We start from the raw sequence: 5816 nt of genomic DNA, 5'->3' as shown, positions 1-5816 counted from the left end.
TCGTGGTAATCCTGACCCCAAACTTGGGTGAAACCCTTGGCTACTACACGAGCCTTATAACGACCATCGTGCTTGATCGTATAAACCCAACGATTCTTAATGACCTTTCTGTTCTTAGGTCGCGGAACCAGAATCCATGTCTTGTTCTCGATCAGAGAGTCGTACTCAGACTTCTCCGCACCGTGCCATTTGTGTTTGTCAGGAGACTTCATGGCTTCAGAATGACTCTGAGGTACACCATGGTTCGCTTCCGCAACAGCGCGCGCCATCATCAAAACTTCTGCTTCATGACGCTGATTCCCTTGGGTATCTGTGCGTTGGTCAATCGAAGCTGGAGGTTCATCTCCATAAACGTTGTCTCTGTTCCTAGCTGGATTTCTCCCAGCACCATCTCTCTGAGGCCTTTGATACTGAGGCTGAGGAGGAGGAACAGGATCAGGACGCGGCTGCTCAGGCGGATTTACTCCCACTGGCTCAGGTTGATCTTCTGGTTCTTCAGGTTCGTCGTCTGCGGGTACAGGTACAGGTAGAGGTTTGTCTACATCCTCCGGTTCCAAATCCAAAGGATCAAACTGCGGCGGACCCAGGGACTTCGGGTCATGGCCTAAATCTTTCCGTGCCGGAAACGTCTCTTCATCGAAGGTCACATCACGAGACACAACGATCCCTCGAGTGGCTGGGTTCCAAAAACGATAGCCCTTTGAACCCTGCTCATAGCCAACAAAGATCATCTCGACTGCCTTCTTATCGAGCTTCCCAGATCTCTGTTCTTTCGGCACATGCACAAACACCTTGCACCCAAAAACTCTAAAGTAGGAAACATCCGGGATTGTGCCATCTCAGAGAGTAATGGGGCATTGCCACTTCAAGCGGCGCATAGGCTGGCGATTATAAATATGAACCGCGGTGTCAACTGCCAATTGCCAAAAACCATGACTTAGTCCAGCTTGGTGTAGCATAGACATAGCCTTCTCAACGATGGTGCGATTCCAACGTTCAGCTCTTCCATTTTGCTGAGGTGAGCCGGCAACCGTCTTCTGGTGTTCAATACCATATGACTTAAGATGGGCCGTGAAAGCGTCAGAAGTGTATTCCCCCCCACGATCCGAGCGTACTACTTTAATCTTTTCCTTGGTAACATTCTCAGCCCATGCCCTGAAATCCTCAAACGCTCGGAGCGATTCAGACTTCTGCTTAAGATAATAGGCACATCCAAGACTGCTATAGTTGTCCAAGAAAGATATGAAGTATTTGAAACCATTCGGCACAGAGGCCGTACGCATAGGACCATCTTCATCGGTGTGAACAAGTTCAAGAGGCCTGGAAGCTCTCTTGTCCGATGGAGGGAACGGGGCACGATGTGATTTACCCCACTGACAGCCTTCGCACGGAGACTTGTCCTCGTCTCCGATTGAATCAACACCTTTGGTATGGCTAGGCAGTTTCTCCAGAGCTTCCTTAGAAGGATGCCCTAAACGTCGATGCCAGAGTTTCCAATCTGACAATGAAACAGTCCTTGCGGACTTGCGGCTCAAAATCTCTAAGAACAGCAGATACAAATTGTTCACCGGCATATAGTCATCAGGAAAACCCTGATTTACTGAAACAGTCTTCAGCTAACATATTTGCACGCCGGCCAGCATTTGTGACCATTGGTGATCTTCTCACTACACCAGTGACTGGCTCTGACTATCAATGGCCAACTGAAGTAACGCAAAGTGCCAGTTGCATACACTAATGTAGACTCTATATCAGCTCGGTCAAGTCATTCAACAGCAAGGCAAAGACTCCTGCGGCGTCCAAGACTGCAGCTGGATCATCGAAGGATGCAGCGAACGCAGAGAGTGGACCGTCACGTCCGTCGCGATCGAAGTCCGGCGCGAAGAAGGCCCAGGAGAGTTCGGGGGAGCAAACTTCCAGCAGCGAGCGTGAGGTCGATGAACTCGGCAATGAGTGGTAAGTCAGTCAGTGTCCAGTGGTTTCTTTGTATCTCACTGCGAGAGGTACATCACCAAGATGTCGTAGTTGTCCTGTCGCATCAAGGCTGTGAACATCATCAACTTTGTCTGTTTCGCGTGGCAGGAGCAGTAGAATCGGCCCATTTCCAAGGCGAGTGTTTCTATGCCCATACCACCTCTATCTACACTTACTCATACGACAATCCTGCAGCTACTATATCTATCATCCTCTGTACTACTACACATCAGACGTGCGTGCCTGCTACGTATCCCACTCCCCCTCTACTACTATTTGCCTGTCTCAGCCGTGGTCGTCATCCCGGCGCCGTCTGACCTCGAGTCTATGCCTATCTGTTGATCGTGCTATACCAGTAGTTATGTGTCTGTATATGTTGTACAACAACCCGCACTGCTAATATTTATGATGTGATTTGGTACATGTGCATAAGTGGACATCAGCAGACTTAATTCTGTACATAACTGTACTTCAGCACGCCCACTGAAGTACATATTGTAGGTGAAATAAGGGCAACTAAAGACCAAAATGACAACACAATTAAGACTGAATAAGACACAAGATGTCTTTATTGCGTACATTAGTGCTCTTATGCATAATATCAAAGACACAATAAGACGGGGACTTGTCTTAAGTGCCATGTTTTGGTCTTATATAACATTTTATGTCTTTTGTGTCCTATACGTTCCTAAGATGTCTTGTAGATGACCTCTGATGAGACCTTATGTAGGCACGGTTTTTCCTGATGTAGTCTGCCTGCAAGATGGCGTTGCCGATGTTCTGCGTCTTTTGCCCATGTTCAAACTTGCGGTCATAGATGACCATCCGTCCTGATCCTTGAACCAAACAATAGTTCGTCCTCTCAATACATCCGGTTGAAAACAAACGACCGGACGCATATGGAATATAGGCGACATTCGTAATCGTCGTTGGAACTCACCTTCCGTTAACCAAACAAACTCCCTTAATGGTACCTTCTCCAAGTGCTTTGATGGTAGCAGCTCCGGCCGTCTTAAAAACGATAGGGACACGATACTCGTGGTAGTCCCAGAAATCAGACAGATCATTTGTGATCGTCATAGACGCACCAGAATCCATTATCCAGTCAGTCATCTTTCCCTCAGTCTCAGCGGAGTGATCCGCAACATAGAAAGAAGAAGTCAATTGAGCGGAGCCCGCAGAGCTCGCATCTACTTGTACAACATTTGACGACTGTCCAGAAGAAGCACCATCCGACATAGATACCGTATGTGAAGAATGTCCATTCGAGTCCGATTTACCCTTGCCCTTGCCTTTGCCTTTACCCTTTCCCCCCGACTTATTGCCCTTTGGGCGCAGATGAGGGTACTTGGTCCAACAGTTCTCCTCGCCGTGAGGACCTCCACAAGTCGGACAGGGAACCTTCGACTTCCGCTTAATCTGCGAAGATTTAGACGCGGACTGTCCCATGCCGGACCGTCGAAGAGATTCCTCGGCCAAGATCTTGTTGACGACCGTCTCGATCTTCAGATCGGTCAACTTCGTGGTCGCCATGAGCGCAGAGACCATGGTCTGGTAGGTCTCCGGCACCTTGGACAGGAGAATCAGAGCCTGCATCGACTCGTCGAGCTTGATCCCTCCAGCAACAACTTCCTTCAGACGAGTTACAATTTTGTTCGTCTGGTCGTGAAGGGGCTTAGAGTCCAACATCTCAGGCAACTTGATGAGCGAGCAAAACAGCGACCAGGAATAGGCTGCATCCGGAGTACCAAACGCCGTTTTAAGGGCGTCCCACATCTCCTTTGCGGTCTTCAGGGTTTCCCCATCTTCCTTCAGGAGGTGGTGATGAATGTTCCTCTCCGTGCGCATCAGGAGTACACCTTGACAATGATGTCAGTTAAAGCGACTCTATTTTGATTCATTAATGTATTTTTTTCTGTATTAACTTGATTCAAAAATGTATCCATGTTGAGTCAGTATTAATACACTGGCCAATCCATGTCCCAAATTGGGTGACTTTAATGCAGTGATGACTTAATACACTTTTGATACACTGACTAAGCCACCTGACTCAGATCTCTTAATACACTTGTAAGACACCTGTAAGACACTCCTTAGCCATTGTCTAAGTTGCATGTTACACCATTACAACAAATAGATACAGTCCTACTGCATACATATATGTGGTCCTGAGTCACTGGATTAAGTAAAATCAAGGGAGATTGGATTTAAAAAAACATCACAAGTGGGGTTTGAACCCCTGACATCAGCAAAGGTTACATAATCACACAATTAACTCGGACACCAGCATCACTAACCACTACACCATAGGTCTGTTAGAACCTAGGTAACACAATGTGATATGACACAATGCTGGAATGCTGGACTTAGACATATTTTGGATGCTGGCACAGGGTGCCCTGTATCAGTGGTGACTTAACCAGGTGCATTAGAGGTGACTTAACCAGGTGTATTAGAGGTGAATCAACATAGTATATGAGTGCTAGCCAGACAGGTGACTCAATAGTGACTTAACCAACAATGGATGCTAGATGTCAAATTTGTCAGGTCAAAGGTTAAAGTCACTATTGAGTCACCTGTCTGGCTAACATTAATACACTATGTGACTCAATAGTGACTTTAACCTTTGACCTGACAAATTTGACATCTAGCATCCATTGTTGGTTAAGTCACTATTGAGTCACCTGTCTGGCTAGCACTCATATACTATGTTGATTCACCTCTAATACACCTGGTTAAGTCACCTCTAATGCACCTGGTTAAGTCACCACTGATACAGGGCACCCTGTGCCAGCATCCAAAATATGTCTAAGTCCAGCATTCCAGCATTGTGTCATATCACATTGTGTTACCTAGGTTCTAACAGACCTATGGTGTAGTGGTTAGTGATGCTGGTGTCCGAGTTAATTGTGTGATTATGTAACCTTTGCTGATGTCAGGGGTTCAAACCCCACTTGTGATGTTTTTTTAAATCCAATCTCCCTTGATTTTACTTAATCCAGTGACTCAGGACCACATATATGTATGCAGTAGGACTGTATCTATTTGTTGTAATGGTGTAACATGCAACTTAGACAATGGCTAAGGAGTGTCTTACAGGTGTCTTACAAGTGTATTAAGAGATCTGAGTCAGGTGGCTTAGTCAGTGTATCAAAAGTGTATTAAGTCATCACTGCATTAAAGTCACCCAATTTGGGACATGGATTGGCCAGTGTATTAATACTGACTCAACATGGATACATTTTTGAATCAAGTTAATACAGAAAAAAATACATTAATGAATCAAAATAGAGTCACTTTAACTGACAAAGATGACCTTGAGCGCGGGAGTTCATCTTGCCATAATTGGCATCTGTGGTGGTACCCGGAGCAATAGCAGGCCAGGCTTCTATAAACGTGAGGTAGCCGCGCATGGCAGCCGACCAATTAGCGTACTGAGATGCTTGGGCAAGCACAGGAATAGCGTCGGGCTTGACGTCTCCCATGGTGGTCGTCAGAAGAATAAACTCGTTAAATTCTTCGGACTCAAAAACGATTGGCTCTAGAGGAGCCTCAAACGAAACTTCAGAGAGGGGAGTGAGAGGAGAGTAAACGGTGCTGCTTGGCGATGGTAGCCTTGCAACGTGTTCAGGACCAGGAGGAGAAGATGCCTCCGAAAACGAGTTAGCGAATATAAAATCTTCCTGCCAGGAAGCAACCGGTATGCCACCCCAAGTGTTACCTGGCGGTGTGTAATCAGGAACGTCGTAACGATGAGGACAGTGGTTTTCGTCGCAAGCGTTCCACTCAGCTTCCTCAGGACGATAGTGATAGTCGTAGACTTCCTGATAATCGAATAGATG

The sequence above is a fragment of the Rhodofomes roseus genome, assembly GCF_022264815.1.
Source record: "Rhodofomes roseus strain CIRM-BRFM 1785 chromosome Unknown C8Q71scaffold_3, whole genome shotgun sequence".
Taxonomy (NCBI): domain Eukaryota; kingdom Fungi; phylum Basidiomycota; class Agaricomycetes; order Polyporales; family Fomitopsidaceae; genus Rhodofomes; species Rhodofomes roseus.
Note: the sequence above shows the minus strand (reverse complement) of the source record.